The 8,952-nt window shown below is 35.9% G+C and overlaps 1 long non-coding RNA gene across 1 annotated transcript in view; it reads left to right on the top strand.

Moving 5' to 3' along the window:
- The window catches only part of LOC100760024, a 73,563-nt gene extending 64,954 nt beyond the window's left edge, over positions 1-8,609 (top strand). Inside the window, exon 6 of the long non-coding RNA XR_003480395.2 lies at positions 7,082-8,609. This is a non-coding gene — a long non-coding RNA (uncharacterized LOC100760024). The remainder of the gene's footprint in view (positions 1-7,081) is intronic.
- Positions 8,610-8,952: the final 343 nt, after the last annotated feature.

An 8,952-nucleotide genomic window follows, 5' to 3' on the forward strand; every position in this document is an offset into this window, starting at 1 on the left:
ACTGGATGAATGCTCTGTGATGGCATTTAAGGAAGTCATTCATCTCAATATAGGGGAAGGTAATTTAATGTTGCCTCTCCACTATTACTTAGATTCTTAGTTGGGGTCATCCTTGTGGATTCCTGGAAATTTCCCTAGTGCAAGGTTTCTTGTTAAGTCCATAGTGGCTCCCTCTATTAAGGTATCTCTTTCCTTGCTCTCCTTCTCTGTTCTTCCCCTAACTCGACTGTCCTGATCCTTATGTTCTCCTCCCCCATATCCTTCTCCCTTCTCTTTCTCTGACTTCCCTCTCAGCACTGTCCTCCCAATTTACTCAGTAGATCTTGTCCCTTTCCTCTTCTCAGGATGTCCATGTATGTCTCTTTTAGAGTACCCCTTCTTTCCTAGCTTCTCTAGAGTTGTGGGTTATAGGCTGGTTATCCTTTGCTCTATGTCTGATATCCACTTAGGAGTGAGTACACATGTTTGTCTTTCTGTGTCTGGTTTACCTCACTCAGGATGGTTTCTTCTAGTTCCATCCATTTGCCTGAGATTTCAATTTTTTTTTCAGCTCAGTAGTAGTCCATTGTGTAAATATGCCACATTTTCTTTATCCATTTGTCAATTGAGGGACATCTATGGTGCTTCCACATCTGGCTATTACAAATAATGCTGCTATGTACATAGTTTTACAAATGTCCTTGTGATAAGAATGTGCATCTTTTGGGTATATGACTAACAGTGGAATTGCTGGATCTTGTAGACTGATTCCCATTTTCCTGAGAAACTGCCATACTGATTTCAAAAGTGTCTGTACAAGTTTGCACTCCCCCCAGCAATAGAGGAATGCTTCCCTTTCTCCACATCCTCTCCAGCATAAACTGCCATTGATGTTTTTTATTTTAGCCATTCTCACAGGTGTAAGATGGTATCACAGAGTTGTTTTGATTTGCATTTTTCTGATGGCTAAAGATCCTCCTTTGAGAATTATCTATTTAGATCTGCAACCCATTTTTAAATTGGATTACTTGGTATTTTGCTGACTAACTTCTTAAGTTCTTTGTATGTTTTGGAGATCAGCTGTATGTCAGATGTTGGTTTGGTGAAGATATTTTCGCATTCTGTAGTATACTGTTTTGTCATGTTGACTGTGTCTTTTGCCTTATAGAAGCATCTCAGTTTCAGGAGGTCCCATTTATCAATTTTTGATCTCAGTGTCTGTGCCACTGTTGTTATGTTCAGGAAGCAGTCTTCTGTACCAATTCATTCAAGGGTACTTCCTACTTTCACTTCTAATAGGTTCAGTGTGGCTGGATTTTTGTTGAGGTCTTTGATCCATTTGGATTTAAATATGACAATAAATATGCATCTATATGCAATCTTCTACTTGTTAGCATCCAGTTATGCCAGCACCATTTGTTGAAGTTGTTTTCTTTTTCCACTGTATAAGTTTAGCTTCTGTTTTAAAAAGCAGGTTAAGGTGATTCCTTAACTGATGCATTACACATTGAACACAAGAATCATGTACTGCATACTATTTCATCAATACATTTGAAGGGCATTCAATTTAAATTAGAAATACTCCTTTTGCTGTTTACTTTCCTAAAAGTCCATCTTTATACCTTTTTCTTCATTATGTAAACACATAAAAATTTATCGAGTTATTATTCTGAAAGCCAGCCTTTCAAATGTCCCGTGGTCTTTGATATGTAAGCACTTTTCTGAACTTTTCTACTGATTTAGACCCACATCTGACATGTAACCTATGACATGGTCACCAGTAATGTCTGCATCAAGGACCTTAAAGGTCTCATTCTGTTCCTTAGAGTCCTATCAGGTATAGTGGTGACTGAAAACATCTGAGAAAGGATAATTATGCTGTAGGGAGACCACATTAGGCTCTCATAAATCCCCAGGACTAGATCAAGCTAGAGTTATCCAAGAGAGGATGGAAATTCTGCTGCCTGCTAAGGGAGCAAGTTATTTTTTCTTCTGTTTTTTTTATTTTTCTTTATTTTTTGTTGTTACTTTTGTTTTTTTGAAACATGGTTTCTCTGTGGAGCCCTGGCTGTCCTAGAATTATCTCAGTAGACCAAGTTGACTTTGAACTCAAAGAAAACCAGCTTCTTTTGCCTCCAGTGCTGAGATTAAAGGCTTGCACTGCCCCCACTGTCTGGAGAGCAAGTTCTTAATGTTGGTTATGTGCAGAGAGAAGAAAGTGAGATTGTCCCCTCCTACCTGGTCTAAATTTAACATCTCTACCTCTGGAATAGACTTGTGGTCCAGGTATAGCCACTAGGTCTGAGCAGTACATTAGGGATGATTCTCTTATGCTCTGGATGAGGTTTTAAATCCAGTCCACTGGAAAGTGGGTTATTCTGGACATTCAACCTTGTTAGCAAGTTTATCACCAGCAAGAGTTTACCCTCTAGGAAGCTTCAATATACCTTTTCTCTGGTGTAATTTTCACATTTTCTTAGATCTCTGGGCAAGCCAGCTCCACTCTCATGATATAACTTATTTGTGATGATAGCTTCATTAAATGATTATCGCATACATTCAGAAAATTACTCATTCTTTTCCCTTCACGGCATTCCAAATTTGATTACTTACATTATCATTTTTTAAAATTTGACTGCAAATACTTTTTTTCTTCATGAAACTCTACATCTGTTTTAAACACTGGGTTTACTTTCCAAATTTGAAGACTTTCCAGTTCTTTCTATGTCACTGGTTTTTAGTTTAATAGCGTAGTGGACTGGGAACCTATACCGCATGTTTTCTGTTCTCTTGATTATTTTGAAAGAGTGTTTTATCTCCCAGAATGTAGCCTTTTTTGATGAATGCTGCTTGGATCTTGATATACATATACTTTGCTACTGAAGAACTACTGTTGAAGAATACCTCTATCTAATAATTAGATAAAGTATATTGAAGAGGCAATTCAGATCAACTCTGTGTGTACTGAGTTCCTGCTGTTTTGATCTATAATTACTGGCAGAAGTTGTTGAGTCTCAATGGTAATAACAGGGCTTGTCTATTTGTTCTTGTAACACTGTCAATTTTCCCTCCCACATGCTGACACTTTGATAGTAGGTACGTACACATTCAGGATTGTGATGTTGTCTTGAAGAACTGACCCTCACTTTTAGTACCACAACCCTTTGTACTTGACCATTTTGTCAGGCTGAAATCTAGTCTCTCTTAAGTTAACAAATCTACTCTAGTTTTCTACTGAGTGACGGTATAGTGTATCTGTCTTACTGCATCATTTTAATCTCATGGTTTCACATTTAAGTATTGTTTGTTATAGAAAATATTAGAATAGTTTAACCTAGTCCTCCAATTTCTGATTCTAAATTCCAATATTTATATCATTTCAATTTTAATTTATTCTTGTTGTGGATAGTACCATACTTTTCATCTTAAATTTAAAAATTTATTACATATATGTAGATGTTTTCTTATGATTTTCTTTCAACTTTTATTGTTTCAGTTGTACATTGAATTTACTTATTCGTTTGTTATTTATTATTCTTTGTTTGGGATCATCCTTGACCATTACAGACTAGAAAACAAACCATTCAACATGTAAATTTTATGTGTCTGTATTTCTATGATGAAAATAATATTTAACCAATATTAATCTGCTAATCAAGACTTAGAAATGTGATCAAGTTGCATCCATCAGAGGTAGTTCCAAAACTATTGAGAATATTGAACAACCATCCCTCTTCTTTCCATCTCTCTTAGTATTAGTGTCATTAACTTAGTGTTAAAATGATGTAATCTCCCAATATATTGCTAATATTATTTGGGATAATTATTGACTAAAATTAGAAAAGGAAATATTACTTGTGATTATATTTATCTCTTTGAGCAATATTTTGATTTTCACAGATAGTCTATCAGTGGAAGGTGGAAAACAGTGTGCCTAGGACACTTTGCCTGCACTTGGGACTCTTTTCCTCCTGTTTAGGTTGTATTGCTGAACATTGAAATAAGAGCTGTTTTCTTGCCTTATTGTATCATATTTTATCCTGTTTGTCTGTTGGCTCTTGGAGGTCTGCTATTTTCTGAAGTAGAACAGGGAGGTTGTATATGTGGAAGAGGGGAAGTTGGGGGGGAGCTGGGAGGAGCAGAGGAAGGGGAAAGTGTTTGGGATGTACCATATGAGAGAAGGACCAATTTTCACTTAAAAAAGAAAATTACAAAGTATAAGCTAGCATTTAATTTTTGGTGCTTGTTAACTGATAGAGTCTATGGCATATTAATTTTCAAAAATAATTTTGCACATCAAATTTTAATTTTGTGGATTTACAACTGTGAACAGGCTTTAAAACTTTTTTGTTTGTTTGTTCTCTGTCTGTAAACACCGAATATTTTGTTCCCTTCAACTGTTTTCTCATTGCAAGACTTTCCAAAAGAAGTTCAATATAATCACTCTTCTTGATTAACTGCACATAAGGCCCATTTTTATATTTTAATTTAAGTAGTTTCTGCCAGTATCTAAGCTTCCAAGCTGACCACTTAGGTTTACAGGCTTGCTTCCTTGGTGTGATATGAGCGAGCAGGCAAAATTTTCTTCAGTTCCCTTCTGTAGTAAGCTGATTTTTCTCCTTTGGAGGCCGTGCAACCCAGCTCACACACACGCACGCACGCACGCATGCAGGCACGCATGCAGGCACGCATGCACGCAAGCACGCATGCACGCTCGCACGAAGAGGCTGGTTATTACTTATGAATGCCTGCCTTTATCTTGGCTTCTTTCTAGCCAGATATTTAACCCATCCACCCTTTTTCTCTGGGCTTTTATCTTTCTTCTGTATACTTTACTTTCCTTTTTACTCTGTGGCTGGCTGGCTGGCTGGCTGGGTAGGTGTCTCCTCACATCCTACTCTCCTTTTTCTGTCTTGCTGTTTTCTTCATTTCTTCTATTTATTTATACTCTCTGCCTGCCATCCACACCTATCCTTGCTACCACCTTGCTGTTAACCATTCAGGTCTTTATTAGGAGTAACGGGGTTTTAGACAGACAAAATAGCATGGCTTCCCAGAGTTAAACAAGTGCAACATAAATAACATTCTACCACACCCTTCTCACCTACAAAGCCCATCTGTTCTTGCACACATGATATTCTTATATTAACTTTGTTATTCTGTCTTCTCAGTTAGATGATTACAATAGCTCTGTCATCTCTGAATCTGTTTTTCATGTGCCAATTGAATTCTCAGAATACATATTTTCATCAGCACATGCTATAAGGTCTTATAAAATTTGGATAACATGTAATGGCAAGGGGTACCATGTGATATAGGCTCTTGCTATTTTTTTTTCGTTTTGGGAGGTCAGTCTTTGATACTTAGATTTTGGAAGATGATATTTTTCTTTTTTTAATGCACTTGTTTTTTTTTCATTGTCATTTTTCCCACTCTTTTAAAAGCAGTTCTTGTTTTGAATGCCCTTTCTGTGGTCACTGTTGATACTCTGAGAACCTCTCTGTAATCCTGTGTGATTATCTGCCTTTTCCACAAGCTTACCTTTTAGATGAACACTTCACAAGGATTGTGTGCTATTTCTTTCTATTGTATGAGAAAACATGGGGCAGCAGTGTTGGAATCTGGGAAAGCTCTTTTGATGTCTGTGTTGTTCAAAATAAAGCTTTGCTATGAAAATAAAGATTGCCTTGCCCCCAAAGAAACTGAGATGCCTGGAGGGGAAACCATGCACCCTTTGGATAGAATATAAAACATAGGACCCTGAAAATTTGAATTCAATATTAGCTCATTTCTGCCTTCAGAAGTTAGTCATAGTTGTAACCATAATCTTATGCAGGAGAAAGGTAACTAAAGAAACACCACTCCTTTGCCTGTACCAGATTATTAAGATAACAAACCTAAAAGAATTAAAACATCTATACGATTCTTATCTTCCAGGGAGGTCATTAGAAGGCTGATAATGCCCTCACGAAGTCACAGGAGTAATTAAACCTTCCAGAAAGAGATCTTACCTAGTTCTAATAACACATTCATAGTTAAATTAATAGCACACAGAAAAACACACAGGCTTTTGTGTCGTTTTTTTCTATGAGATTGTAACAGTGTTGCAGTAAGGATAGAGTTTGAACAAACCTTAGTAAATACATTTCTCTTTAATGAATTTTTTTTGCTAATTTTCTTTTTTTCTCAATTCAAACTTTATTATTTGTTTTTCCCCTTTAAATAACATGTACTTAATTGTTGTGAGGCAGCTATTCGGTTTCAATAAACACATTTAGGGATACATTCATAGGTCAACTCAAATAATCCAAGTGAAATGGTTATAGAAATAGAGGCAGTGTCATCTCAGAAAACTTTTTATATATCAAAATCTATTTGCTCTCTGGAAGTTTACAAAAGTGTTTACAGACCTACCCTGTAAGTTTAAGAGTTCAAGTGCCCCATAACAGCTAAAAACCATTCAAGGCACATCCAAAAATGTTCCTATTTCCTTCAGAATTCTCTTGCCTACTCATATTGAGGATCAAGAAATATTCCAGTATGGCATTTCACATGGCACAGGCAAAACTAGAGACAAAAGCAGCAAATGAATTTATGAAAAGCACAAAATGACAAGGAGAAGATTTACTTAAATACTTGGCAAGACAACAAACAGAAGGTTAGCTCAGAGAGTCGACACCATGAGTAAGAGTAAGTGAGAATGCTTTCCAGAAGCTGAGAGAAAATCAGATGATCTAATATTATGGGACATTTGTGTGGGGTCCATGTCTGGATACAGGTGGAGATTTGCTGGCCTGGAAAGGAGTAGGCTTGGTGTGCATGCTTGTGTGTTGTGACCATCTATTTGCTAGGACGCCATGGAGTTTTATTTCAAATATTTATATGAGACACCATCTGCCAATGGGATCAAGTTGTGACTTATGGCTGAATAGTTAAAATGCAGAAGTTTCCCTTTTTATTTTTGTTCATTTTCTTCTACAAAGGAGAGATTCCTGAAGTTTAGAGGTGGCCTTTGTGTTGTGACTAAGCTAGATAGGAAGCTGTCAGAAAGACTTTTTTCTTTTTTATTGAACCTTCAAAGTATCCTTTCCTTTATTTTCAGCTAAAAGTGTACATGCTCTGCATGAGATGAATAGGCTGAGAGAATGAGTGTCCAGGCTTCCTTGGTTCAAAGAGGGCACTGTAAAAATACTTCCCACATTCTCCTTGCCTGCTACTGGAAAAGAATCTTCCTCCATTTTATGTCTCTTGGTTGTGATGGTTTGGCTTGTACTCCCCACAATGTGCTTCCACTGGATTTAGTTACAGGAGGACCTAAAACAGGATCCCCAAAATCCTATGTTCTGTTATAAGCTGTCTTGTGTCTCTGCTTAGTAAAAATTGTTACAGTATCCCTTCTGGTTTACAGTGAAGGAGCTCCCAGAGGAGCTGAGCTCAGATGTGATTTTCTATATCATTGCAACAGACCCCTGGGTTCTGCTTTGTCTGTGACCAAAATTCTATAATACTTCTTGTATACGTCATTGAATTTTTAATTTAAATATTTGAGACTATAATATCATTATATATTTTCCATTTTCTGTTTCTTTTCTTCAAGCCCTCCTGGACCTCCTTGCACTCTGTCAAATCTTTTTACATTGCTCGTTGTTACATACACAACCATAAATATATAGATACAACCTGCTTAATCTGTAGGTTTTTGGTATCTTCTCAGGGCTTTTCTTTAAAATACTGTATTAAATTTTCATATTCTAAAAACCTGCTTCTCTTTCTTTCCCACCCTTCTGTTTCCACCCTCCTTTCCCCACACTCTCCCTTACCCAAAATAACAATTTGTATGGACAAGTCCCTAGTTATTATATCTCTGCTTACATTAGTTGTTCTGAAAATGTAATGAAAGCAGTTTTTGAAATGTTCCCAAACCCTGAGATGTCTTTATGTGATATAATCTCTCATGATTTTAGGTATGGCCAGTGAGCCCCTGTTCCTAGTCAGTTATCAGATTAGGAATAAAAAGAAAAACATCATTATATAATTATCACTTGCTAAATGGCAAAGTTTGACATGTGAACAGTGTACAATTCATCTTGAATCATTACATTTTCACAGTACAATAGACTGATACAGTTGTTAGTCACATAGTGTCTTTACAGAAAACAACAGATTTCATGTCATATGATGTTATTTTTTAATAACCTATGTATCTTGTTTATGTTCTATATAATTTGGAGATGATTATTATTTTCTCTTTAATTTCACAATCCACATATTTTTCTATAAAGATAGTCCTACTGATTATCTAACTGTCCTTTCCAATGACTTTAGTGGTGAGCATTAGTAGTAATGTAACGTACAATGTTATCACTTGATTTTGCATATTGTTTTGTTAAGGAATAAAATATAAAATATTAAGACTTAATATTGCCTTCATTTATGTCTGCTTTGTGGGAATAGTTATTCTAGAGAAAGAAAATACTGTAAGATGCATCAAAATCTTAAAATTTGAAATAGTAATAAAAGTAAAATTAGTTATAATGAATAACATTTAGTACAATGATTTAATGTTTATTTGGATGTGTTCTCTCATATGGTTGGTCACATTATACACATTGTTTATCTTCATTGTAAAAGAATTTATACACACAGTGTGCCTTGTTATGTGAAGTATAACTTTAAAATAAAATATTAGCTAAAATTTTTAATCGGCTTTTTGTTTTCATTTAAAATAATGAGATATTTGAGGTCAGCTGTGGCTCAAATAATACAGAATAATTGAGTAGAATAGAGATCCATAGACATGACCCAAGAGAATAGTACTCTTGTAACAATCACTCAAGCAAGGTCTAATAAGCTCCAATCTACAGGCCAAGTGACTCTGAGAACACACAAAAATGAAATGACCACGGATCTCATTGCCAGAAATGCTTCATTATCTTCCTGGAGCAGAATTTATAATGATGGCAAAGCCCAGAG

Source organism: Cricetulus griseus (assembly GCF_003668045.3).
Source record: "Cricetulus griseus strain 17A/GY chromosome 1 unlocalized genomic scaffold, alternate assembly CriGri-PICRH-1.0 chr1_0, whole genome shotgun sequence".
In the NCBI taxonomy this organism is placed as follows: domain Eukaryota; kingdom Metazoa; phylum Chordata; class Mammalia; order Rodentia; family Cricetidae; genus Cricetulus; species Cricetulus griseus.